Genomic DNA, 12360 nt, shown 5'->3' on the forward strand with positions numbered 1-12360 from the left:
CTATCTACCATTGACCTCACCCCATTCCTAAGGGGTCTGTAAGGGGCGTGCATAAGAGCACAAATGTGCCTACTGTTCCTGTCCTATTGTTTTCCTTCGTTATATCCAATTAATATAGTTATTACATACTCATACTCATATATATGCTTATATATTGTATAATTATTTCATGCTTATGCTTATATATACTGTGTGACAAAAATAAATAAATAAATAAATAAAAAAATATTTTTCTGTTTCTTTCTAAGTTTTAGTTTTCTTTAATTTTCTTTCCTAATTAATCAAAACTTTCAGCGGAATGGAACTACCCAATTCCAGTTTTTCATGCGAGTTTCTTTTCTTCTTGCTTAGCCGTGTTCTTCCAACTACAACAGCAAATTCAATGCAGCATACAAACCTTTATTGTGTCATATTGTAATACCCAAGCTATTTGAGGATTTTGATGTTACTCTTTGTATACAGTAGTCTGTTCTTCAACTTTCCTAAGTAAGGCAGAATTCTTGAAAGCATTCATGTCACATAACTCAATTTCTAAAAAAAGTTCAGTACAGCATTGTCTCTTCAGGAGGCAAAATCTTTCAGAAGGGGATATCTTCACTACACCCTTAAGCTGCTCTGTCTTGTGCTCATGCCAGATAGACTCTAAATTGGCTTTAAAAAATCATCTCCAAATTGAAAAACTTTGGCAACAGCTTAAAAAAATATTCAGTCTAGATGGCAGACTGCCACACTGCTAAATGGACAATTTCCCTACTGCTGTGCCCTCCCAACTACCTTTCCAGAAAACCGATGGTCAGCAATTTTCCATCCAGTGGGTAGAAAATGTGATCAAGTCTGATGTTTATGTGTCTGTTTCTCTGTATGCGTCTTTATAGAAACACACAAAATTAAGTTAAATCTATATAGACAAGGTTAAAATGTCAAAATGCCTGCAGCTGTAGCCACAAGCAGCAATTTTAAAATAAAAATTAATAAGTGTTAGTCTCCAAGTTCAGTATTTTTTGAATAATGCTATCATAGTCCAATGGTTATCAAAAATTCCTTGTAAATAAATTGATTCCTGTTCATACCTTGGTATTAAACATTTTACTGAATTTATTTCCTGATATTTTTCCTTGGACTTTTTAAAGAAATATGTCCAGTGATACATCACTTCAGGATTCAAATAGCTCAAGGATTACTTTAGATGATTTTTAGATTTGGTGAAAGTTGGAAATCTTATATATGTGTCTGTTATACCCTGTCTTATATTTTTTTGAACCCTGAAATAAGTGCTTGGCCTTATTGCCATGCGCTCAAAAGCCTGATTGGGCTTATTGTCAGGGGATGTCTTATTTTGGGGAAAACAGTAGCATTGCAGTGATATCATTATCATTTCTAAAATATACAGTGAAACTGAGCCATTTCTGGTTTTCCAGTTCTTGTATTCTTGCAGCTTCTCATGCATTATTTAGATGATTTGGGGTTAAGGAAGACTGCTCTCATACTTCTAAGATGTAATGGTACGTGAGAATGACCTTGATGGACAAGGGGTAGCAGCATTTCTTCTAGGAAAATCAGAAAAGAGAGTAGAAGCCCACAGTTTCTAAATGGTCAGAGAAAGTAGTTTAGGAAAGTTCCAGGCTAATGGATCAAGCAATTAAAAGTGTCAGAGGGAGATTTGTACTTTCAGACTTGCAAGATTGGCTTCAGCCCTCCCATATAAACACCAGACAGGAAACACAACCATATGAACTATTTTTATCTTATTGCAAGGCTACACTGACACATTCTCCCAACTCTCAAAATACAAAGCACCTACGACATATGTAACTGCCTCATCTATTAGGGCAGATTCTCCTAAATTTCTTTTTCTGATCCTTAAACAACTGCAGGCTCCCTTGTCTCATTGTTTCCCAGGCAGTATCTCTTCCCCATATCCTCAAGGTTATTCTCATATCATTGCACAAACACAGTCCTACTTATTAATGCTTTGTTTTTCTGAGGGTTCTACTTCTTTAGGGCTTGTGAAACAGAAGACATATTTCAATAGGTACAGGAACAAAGGAAAGAAAAAAAAGCAGAAGGAGAAGCAGATTATACTATATATGGAATATTTCACAAACCATATTCCTATTTCTGATGCCAGAACGAGAACATAAATTCGACACCTTCCCTATACAAATTTGGCATAACTTCATATCTGTATCTGACATGCTATATTCATCTGGCTGGCACTGAACCTATAGAATACATGTTCTGATGCAGCTCAAGATTATTAGGTGAAAATATCCCTTCCTGGATTTAGAGATATCGTCTTCTTTGCTTCAATTTCCAATTTTCACTGTGAGCCTGTCACTGACTTTTATTATCTTCATGACAAGTTAAAGCTCATGCCATTGATGTCAAGTACTTATGTTCTGGCACATGGCTGGCTAACCTCCAGATTAGATCTCAGTGACACATCGAATTAGGATTGCCTTGGAAGACAGTTGTGAAATGATGGATCAAAGTCCCACTGCTATTAACAGAGGATGATGAGGAAACATTAATGATGTCCTTATTTTTGATGTTGACATGTTGGCAGCTACAATATTTACCACACATGCTGGCAAAAATAAGATTTGTAGGACTAAAAGAAATTACTTTGTTAAGAAATATAGGATATTTTTCACTAACTATTCTGTATAAAATGTAATCAAGAAAAATATGATTGTAAGACACAACCCATGCCTACATTCACTCAATTACGGCTAATATTCAGTACAATCTGATAATCTCTTGGTGTTTAGGAACTGTTGTCACAAGATTAAGCATGTTAGGCTAAAAAAAAAATCAGCCCAGAAAAATAAATAAAAAATTGAAAATAAGAAAAGGAAGACAGCTAAAATGATTGTTCAGAAGAATAAGAATAGCCATTACTTTTAATTCTATATTGGAAAGTAGAAAAGACTCTTAATGCAAAAAGACCAACTGGATTGCTGCCAAAAATCTGAGCTTCAAAGAAGCAGAGAAAAAATACAAAGAGTTTCAGCCATTAAACATTCTATCCCAAAGTCAACATGCAAGTGAGGAAATTCAAGTGCCATCACATATTGTGCACAGTTGGAGAAAATGAAATGCCTAAAGAACTGATTGTGGACTTCAAGGGCCTAGTGAGTTTTTATGTTTCTGATGCCACAAATGCTAATTTCAGCTTCTCAGCAAAAGTGGGAGCCCACAAGTTTACTTACCGAATGATAAACACTGTAAACAATGTAAACACTGGGCTAAATCAGAATAGGGCCAACAAAACATGTGATTTACTATGCCAAATATAATCTATCAAGAAAATATTTTAGATTTGTCAGGTGTTTGACATGCTCTTTGTTTGTATGGTCCAAAGAAGCAGCAAAAATAGAAAGTTAAATAAATATCCCTAGGCTAAACAATATTATATGATATAGCATGTTAAGAGATTAATATTTCTAATGAATGCAAATATGGAATAGAAAAAATGGGGAAAATAGGAAAACCCATTTTCCACAGATATCTAACTTTAATTTTTTTATATCATGTTCAATCAACATTGAGAAAGGAATCAAGATTCCATCTTCTGCCTCTCCTAACAATATGCATACCCAACTTAGTGCAACAGTGAGTACCACAAAGACAAAGCTAGATCAGATGGGACCCACCAATCTGTCTTTCAAAGAGGGAGGGGAAGACAGAGATAAAAAAATTGGGTTGGGTTGATAACTGTTCAACTCAAATATCTTTTTCGTAACAGCTCAGTGTTGTCTTTTTTTTGAGTCAAACCAATATTCATTATAATAGAATCCTTTCCAATTATTTCTTTATCTTGATGACTGGGTCAAGGTTATTCACGAACTGCATGCCCAAATAGTTATCCCATATATTTATATATCTATATTCCATTATTTTTCCTTCTGTATCTGTTTAGGAATTGGATATCAATTCCGTAATGTATTATGGGTACCAATATGAGCTGTGAACTACAATATGTTGGAATTCAGCAACCTTTTATCACATTATATAATAATAATAACAGAGTTGGAAGGGACCTTGAAGGCCTTCTAGTCCAACCCCCTGCCCAGGCAGGACTCCCTACACCATCTCAGACAAATGGTTATCCAACATTTTCTTAAAAATTTCCAGTGTTGGACCATTTACAACTTCTGCAGGCAAGTTGTTCCACTGATTAATTGTTCTAACTGTCAGGAAATTTCTCCTTAGTTCTAAGTTGCATCTCTCCTTGATTAGTTTCCACCCATTGCTTCTTGTTCTACCCTCAGGTGCTTTGGAGAATAGTTTGACTCCCTCTTCTTTGTTGCAACCCCTAAAATATTGGAACACTGCTATCATGTCTCCCCTAGTCCTTCTTCAATATATATTTAGTGGCCTTACAAAGGTACTGCATTTCAGGTATAAGCCATTAATTTATTCTCTAAGTAATACTGTAAGCATTCACTTATTCAGATTCTGAAATGGGCTTGATTAAAGAAATGTCTTCCAAATTGCATCAATTAAATTTAGGAATTTCTGTAAACAGTTTTTCCTCTGATCATTTGCATCTTATCACACCCTCATTCCAATGTGATCTGAGTAGGACATGTTACTATGGATCCAAAATAACAACAAAACATCAAACCTTATGCAAGTTTATTCAGAGGTCAGATCTATTAGGCTCAGTTGGACTTCTTTTTCCAAATATACAGAATTATATACCCTTGATTCTTTGAAAATTATTTTGAAATGGGTATATGGATATAAGTACATATGAAAGGCAGTAAAAGTAACATATTCTTCACTGCCATTTTATTCATTGAAATCTTTGTGTATAGATAGTCCTTGACTTATGACTGCAATGGAGCCCAGAAGTTCATTTCTAAATCGCTACATGTGACCAGTCTCAATTTTAGGACCAGTTTTCAATTATCATAAAGTGAGTCACCATGGCCATGAGGCATGATTGTTAAATGAATCACATGGTCTTTAAGTTAACCTATTGTTCCAAGTAGGCATTTTTTGCAAGAAACTGGCAAAATGGTGGAAACTTGCAAAAAGCACTTCAGACTGGGAAAAGAACCAAGATTCCAACTTGATAAATGTGAGCTGGTTGCCACGTGCCCAAAGTACAATTACATGAGTCCATGTAAGTCAAGGACCACCTAACATAACATAACATAACAACAGAGTTGGAAGGGACCTTGGAGGCCTTCTAATCCAACCCGCTGCCCAGGCAGGAAACCCTACACCATCTCAGTCAGATGGTTATCCAACATTTTCTTAAAAATTTCCAGTGTTGGAGCATTCACAACTTCTGAAGGCAAGTCGTTCCACTTATTAATTGTTCTAACCGTCAGGAAATTTCTCCTTAGTTCTAAGTTGCTTCTTTCTTTGATCAGTTTCCACCCATTGCTTCTTGTTCTACCCTCAGGTGCTTTGGAGAACAGCCCGACTCCCTCTTCTTTGTGGCAGCCCCTGAGATATTGGAACACAGCTATCATGTCTCCCCTAGTCCTTCTTTTTGTTAAACTAGACATACCCAGTTCCTGCAACCATTCTTCATATGTTTTATCCTCCAGTCCCCTAATCATCTTTGTTGCTCTTCTCTGCACTCTTTCTAGAGTCTGAACATCTTTTTTACATTGTGGCGACCAAAACTGGATGCAATATTCCAAGTGTGGCCTTACCAAGGCATTATAAAGTGGTACTAACATTTCACATGATCTTGATTCTATCCGTCTGTTTATGCAGCCCAGAACTGTGTTCGCTTTTTTAGCAGCTGCTGCACACTGCTGGCTCATATCTAAATGGTTATCACTAGGACTCCAAGATCCCTCTCACAGGTACTACTATTGAGCAAGGTACCACATATACGGTACTGGTGCATTTTGTTTTTTTGGCCTAAATGTAGAACCTTACTTTTTTCACTGTTGAATTTCATTTTGTTAGATAGCACCCAATGTTCAAGTCTGTCAAGATCTTTCTGTAACTTGAGCCTATCTTCTGGAGTGTTGGCTATTCCTGCCAGCTTGGTGTCATCTGCAAATTTGATAAGTTCCCCATCTATCCCCTCGTCCAAGTCATTGATGAAGATGTTGAAGAGTACTGGGCCTAAAACAGAGCTTTGGGGTACTCCACTGCATACTTCCCTCCATGTGGATGTAGTTCCGTTGAGGACTACACGTTGAGTGCGGTTGGTCAGCCAGTTACGAATCCATCTGGTGGTGGTGCTGTCTAACCCACATTTTTCTACTTTATCTAGTAGTAGGTTATGGTCTACTTTATCAAATGCTTTACTGAAGTCCAAGTAAATTATATCGACAGCATTCCTCTGGTCTACTAATTTTGTCATTTTGTCAAAGAATGCGATAAGATTAGTCTGGCATGATCTGTTTTTGACAAACCCATGTTGGCTTTTGGTTATTACTTTGTTTGCTTCTAGGTGTTCGTGATTCGTTGCTTGATTATCTTTTCCAGAATCTTCCTGGTATTGAGGTCAGACTGATAGGTCTGTAGTTTCCTGGATCTGTTTTTTCCTTTTTGAAGATGGGAACTACATCAGCTCTTTTCCAGTCCTCTGGCAGCTCCCTGTGCTCCAGGATCTTTGAAAGATATAGTTCAGTGGTTCTGAGATCACGTCTGCCAGTTCCTTCAGAACCTTGGGGTGTAATCCATCCGGTCCTGGTGATTTGAACTCGTCTAGGGTAGACAGGTGTTCACTTACCATTTTCTTCCCTATTTTAACTTGTGTTTCTAATCTGTTTTTGTAGTGCTGTTTTGATAGGTTGGATTGTTTTTCCTTTTGTGTAAAGACAGATGCAAAATATGAGTTAAGTAGATCTGCTTTCTCCTGTTGCTTGTCATCTTCTTGCCACTTTCTCCCAGCAATGGGCCAATTGTTTCCTTGACTTTTTCTTGTTTTTAACATGTTGGAAGAAGCTTTTTGTTATTTTTACTTTTGTCGCTAGCCTTTGTTCATTGTGAGCCTTAGCTTTCCTCACTTCATCTTTACAGGCTCGGGCTGTTGCTGATATTCTGCCTTAGTTATTTGCCCTCTTTCCACTTTTTATATTTGTCCTTTTGTCTTTCAATTTGTCAGATAGTTCTTTATGCATCCATGCTGGTTTCTTTTGAGATCTATTATTTTTCTTCTTCATTGGTATTGTGTTAGACTGTGCTTTTATAATCTCACTTTTCAAAATTTCCCAAGCTTCTTGAGTCGTTTTCCCCCTGAGGATTCTCATCCATTGAATCCTTCTCAAGCTCTCTCTAAGTTTATTGAAATTAGCTCTCTTAAAGTCCGAGACTCTAGTTTGACTTTGTTCTACTACTTGTATTTGCTTAATGTCGAATTCCAATATTGCGTGGTCACTTGCCCCCAAGGTTCCTGTAGCTTCAACACCTTCTATCATTTCATCTCTGTTAGTGAGAATTAAGTCCAATATGGCTGATCCCCTTGTCGCCTTCTCTATTTTTTGGGAAACAAAGTTGTCTGCTAGGTTTGTTAGGAACCTATTGGATCTTCCACTTGGTGCAGAGTTTGTTTCCCAGTTGATGTCAGGTTTCCCAGCTGATGTCAGAGCAGTAAAACCTGTAAGGGCAGTAAAAATCAGAAAGTGGTTATGTACACTAAAACAAAACAAAACAAAACAAAACAACCTTTACCATAATACAAGAGCTGAATAGTGATTCAGTATATTGTGACCAAACTCATTCTTCTGTGTGTCTTAGTGTCAAACCCAGATGGAAAAAAATGCATTCCTTTCAGGCAAGAGAAGAATATTTGAGTAGCTTCTGGGGTTGAATTCCAAAAAAATTGTAAATTACGTGAGGATAAAATTGAAATGTTATTTCATCTGGATATAAACTTGATTTAATTAAATATAGTGATATTGATTAATCTTTCAGAGCTCATCTATTGCATATGTGGTAGGGTTCTTCATTAGCTCTACAGCTGGCTCAGTCTACTGCTCAGTCTACTAAGATAACTTTTCCACATCTTCCAGAAGTTACATTAAAATGCTAGTTTTGTTTAAAGTTTGGATAGTCCTTCTTTTGACTGGGTTACTCATAAATTTATTTCGAATTGATTTATGGTTTTAGATCAAATTCAAAATGTAAGTTTTCTATGACAACTGTCTTGGGGAAATGCCAGTGATTGCTTATTCCTTTCGTCCACCTTCCAAATAGACTTCTTAGAAGCAATAATAGGTCTGGAATATGTGCATGAGATTCACACTGCGTAAACGATTCACTGAACAGAGCCAATCTGAATAAAACTACTATAATTTATTTCACTGTTAAAATGATTATTAAGCTCTTTTTTTAGTTTGTCAGATAATGAGTCCATAGACAATGTTGGTAAAGGTAATGGTTTCCTTTGGGTGATAGAAAACATAAATTTTCCTTAATTAATATTTATTATACATAATCAAAGTTAAATGGAAGCTATTGGCAATTTCAGTTCCAGGTTGATTTAAGATAGTTCTAATCCCACCAAATTCTATACTCAAATGGAGGATTTCCCTAATCCAAAACAATTATTTCTTGCCTCTGAAAAAAAATGAAAGAAAAAGCAAATTGTTGGGAAGAACTTGACTACCATGTTTCCCTGAAAATTAGACCCTGTCTTATATATTTTTGAACCCCGAAATAAGCACTTGGTCTAATTTTTGGGGAGGTTTTATTATTTTGGGGTGCATGGAGCAAGATGGGGAAGTCTTATTTTTGGGGAAACATGGTAAGTAGGTCTAATATTTACACATTAAAACAACTTTAGATATTACAGGTGCCAGTTGTCTAAAGGAGTTAAATGAAAGCCGATATCCGCCAGTCAGATCAGAAAGGTCAACTTTAAACCAGATTGTAGCAGCCAAACCTCCAGCTGCTTTCCTTGCCATGAACAGATTTCTGTCTCTTTTCTGATATAACTAATTAGTTTTCAAATCTCATACCTATAAATCTTTGGTATTTTCATGCCTGGTTCTTGAAGCCTGATATTCTTTATCAAAGCATTTTGGGGTCTGGAATTATAAGCAGCAGGTTGATAATTAGAAGACCTTATTGCAGTTTCAGCAAATTTGAAGAAGAATGATAGCAAGAGTTGGAATTTTCCATATCTTAGTTTAGGCATTTTGCTCTCTATGGGAATCAGTACTATAGATGTCCAAATTTAATTTGCTTAAGCAATGATTAATAAACTTTCCATAACCAGAAGATATTAAGCAGCAAAAGGAAAATATAAGAAATAAGTTGCAAATAACACTATTATTTTTATCAGAGCAGTCAGAACAGTGGTTTATGGATTTATGGATGTTAAGTCTGAAACACCCTTACCAAAAAAAAAAAAAAGACAGAAAGAAAAAGAAAAACCCAAGACAAAAAACCCCACCAAAACAAAAAAAACATTTCTTGTTGATGTAAATTACATAATAATGTGCTCTGTGTGTAATCTTTTTTCAATAAGTATCTAATTTAGTAATCGTTATTGAAAATTGCTAATTGCTGTGACTACTAATATTTGTATATAGAAATACATATGGTGCTATATCAATTTATATAATTTAGAATAGTTACAGTAGATATTTTATGTATGCAGCACAAATTCAGTTTTTCTGTGGTCAAAATGAGATTTGTGAGATCTGAGTGAGATTTTTTTTAACCAGCTACTTTATAGCTGCTTGGCCAGATGTTCTTTAATGTCAGTCTCTTGTTCACACTGACACCTTTATTGATTGCTACAAAATGACACAACTAAAGAGTGTTTTGCTGATGCCTGTGCTGCTGGTTGTGTTTCTGGCTATGATACCAGATCAGATAACATGGGGACACTCTGGGGTCAGCTTGTAAGGTGTAGGTGTTCTGTGAGCAAAGATGTGTGCTCAGGATGGGCATATCTGAATTTTTATACATGTGATTTTATCAACACCTTTCTAGCCAGCAGAATGTGTGTGTGTGTGTGTGTGTAGAGAGAAAGAGAGAAAGAGGGGGGGGAAACTGTTCAGTAATACTTCATGAATTTGTTTTACTAACAATCATATTTCTAACATACTAACAATGCCTTTATTTAGGCATTTACCTTCATTTGAAGATCAACTGATTTTGAGAAGTGAAAAATAGCTTTGAAAAATGGTTAATGAGCCTCTCAAAGAAATCTACTGTGAAGTGAATACTTAAATTGACAGTATACTATTAGAATAGAATAGAATAGAATAGAATAGAATAGAATAGAATAGAATAGAATAGAATAGAATAGAATTTTTATTGGCCAAGTGTGATTGGATACACAAGGAATTCGTCTTGGTGCATAAGCTCTCAGTGTACATAAAAGAAAAAATACCTTCATCAAGGTTCAACATTTACAACACTTAATGATAATCATTGGGTACAAATTTAACACTTAATGATACAACACTTAAAGATAATCATATTACAAATAAGCAATCAGGAAACAATCAATATCAATATAAATCATAAGGATTACTAGCAACAAAGTTAGAGTCATACAGTCATAGTTGGAAGTAGATGGGTGATGGGAATAATGAGAAGATTAATATTAGTACAGATTTAGTAAATAGTTTGACAGTGTTGAGGGAATTATTTGTTTAGCAGAGTGATGGCGTTCGGGAAAAAACTGTTCTTGTGTCTAGTTGTTCTGGTGTGCAGTGCTCTATAGCGTCGTTTTGAGGGTAGGAGTTGAAACAGTTTATGTCCAGGATGTGAAGAATCTGTAAATATTTTCACGGCCATCCTCTTAATTCGTGCAGTATACAGGTCCACAATGGAAGGCAGGTTGGTAGCAATTATTTTTTCTGCAGTTCTAATTATCCTCTGAAGTCTGTGTCTTTCTTGTTGGGTTGCAGAACCAAACCAGACAGTTATAGAGGTGCAAATGACAGACTAAATAATTCCTCTGTAGAACTGGATCAGAAGCTCCTTGGGCAGTTTGAGCTTACTGAGTTGGCGCAGAAAGAAAATTCTTTGTTGTCCTTTTTTGATGATGTTTTTGATGTTAGCTGTCCATTTTAGATCTTGCGATATGGTAGAACCTAGAAATTTGAAGGTTTCTACTGTTGATACTGTGTTGTCTAGTATTGTGAGAGGTGGAAGTATGGAAGTCTAAAGTCTAAAATCTACCACCATTTCTACGGTTTTGAGTGTGTTCAGTTCCAGATTGTTTCGGTTGCACCACAAGGCTAGTCATTCGACCTCCTGTCTATATGCGGATTCATCATTGTCTCGAATGAGACCAATCATTGTTGTGTCATCTGAGAACTTCAGTAGTTTAACAGATGGATCGTTGGAGATGCAGTCATTGGTATACAGAGAGAAGAGAAGTGGGGAGAGCACACAGCCTTGGGGAGCCCCTGTGCTAATTGTACAGGTATCTGATGTGATCCTGCTTAGCTTCACCTGCTGCTTCCTGTTTGTTAGGGAGCTTGTGATCCACTCACAAGTCTGTTCAGGTACCTGTAGCTGGGTTAGCTTTGTTAGAAGAGTGCCTGGGATGATGGTATTGTATGCTGAACTGAAGTCTACAAAGAGGACCCTTGCATAGGTCTTTGGAGATTCAAAATGTTGTAGGATGTAGTGCAGAGCCATATTAACAGCATCATTTGTTGATCTATTTGCTTGGTATGCAAATTGCAAGGAGTCTAACAGCGGATCCGTGATGGTTTTCAAGTAGGAAAGCACTAGCCTTTCAAAGATTTTCATGACTACAGATGTTAAAGAAACTGGTCTGTAGTCATTCAGTTCCTTGATGGTGGGCTACTTCAGCACTGGGATGATGGTAGAGCAGTTGAAGCAAGAAGGAACATAGCACATCTCTAGTGATTTATTGAAGATATGGGTGAAGATGGGGGCCAATTGGTCAGCACAGACTTTTAAGCAAGAAGGAGTTATCTTATCTGGGCCTAGAGCTTTTCCTGGCTTTTATCTGTGAAATAGGTCTTGCACTTCCTTTTCTGTGATCACTAGGGGTTGTGAACCCAATGGGATGGGGTCAGTTGTAGGAGGCTTGGTGTTGTTGGTGTGTCTGAGATGGGGTTGTGGAGATAGGTGGCTGTAGTTTCCTTTCAAACCTGCAGTAAAACTCATTCAGGTCATCTGCCAGTTGTTGATTTCCTTCAGCCTGGGAAGGAGGTTTGCCATAGCTGGTGATATTTGGGATATTTGGTGATATTTGGGATGAAATGTGTTTAATTCTTGGTCATTGTTAATTGTGGATAAATAAAACAATAGGATATATCTACACACTCATTCATAATGCCCACAGACACAGATAAACACAGAGCACATCCAATTGAACACTTGAAATGTTAGAAATGGAAATAAACTCAAATAACATGAATGATTAGCAGAACCTGCCAT

Source organism: Ahaetulla prasina, chromosome 8 (assembly GCF_028640845.1).
Source record: "Ahaetulla prasina isolate Xishuangbanna chromosome 8, ASM2864084v1, whole genome shotgun sequence".
Classification (NCBI taxonomy): domain Eukaryota; kingdom Metazoa; phylum Chordata; class Lepidosauria; order Squamata; family Colubridae; genus Ahaetulla; species Ahaetulla prasina.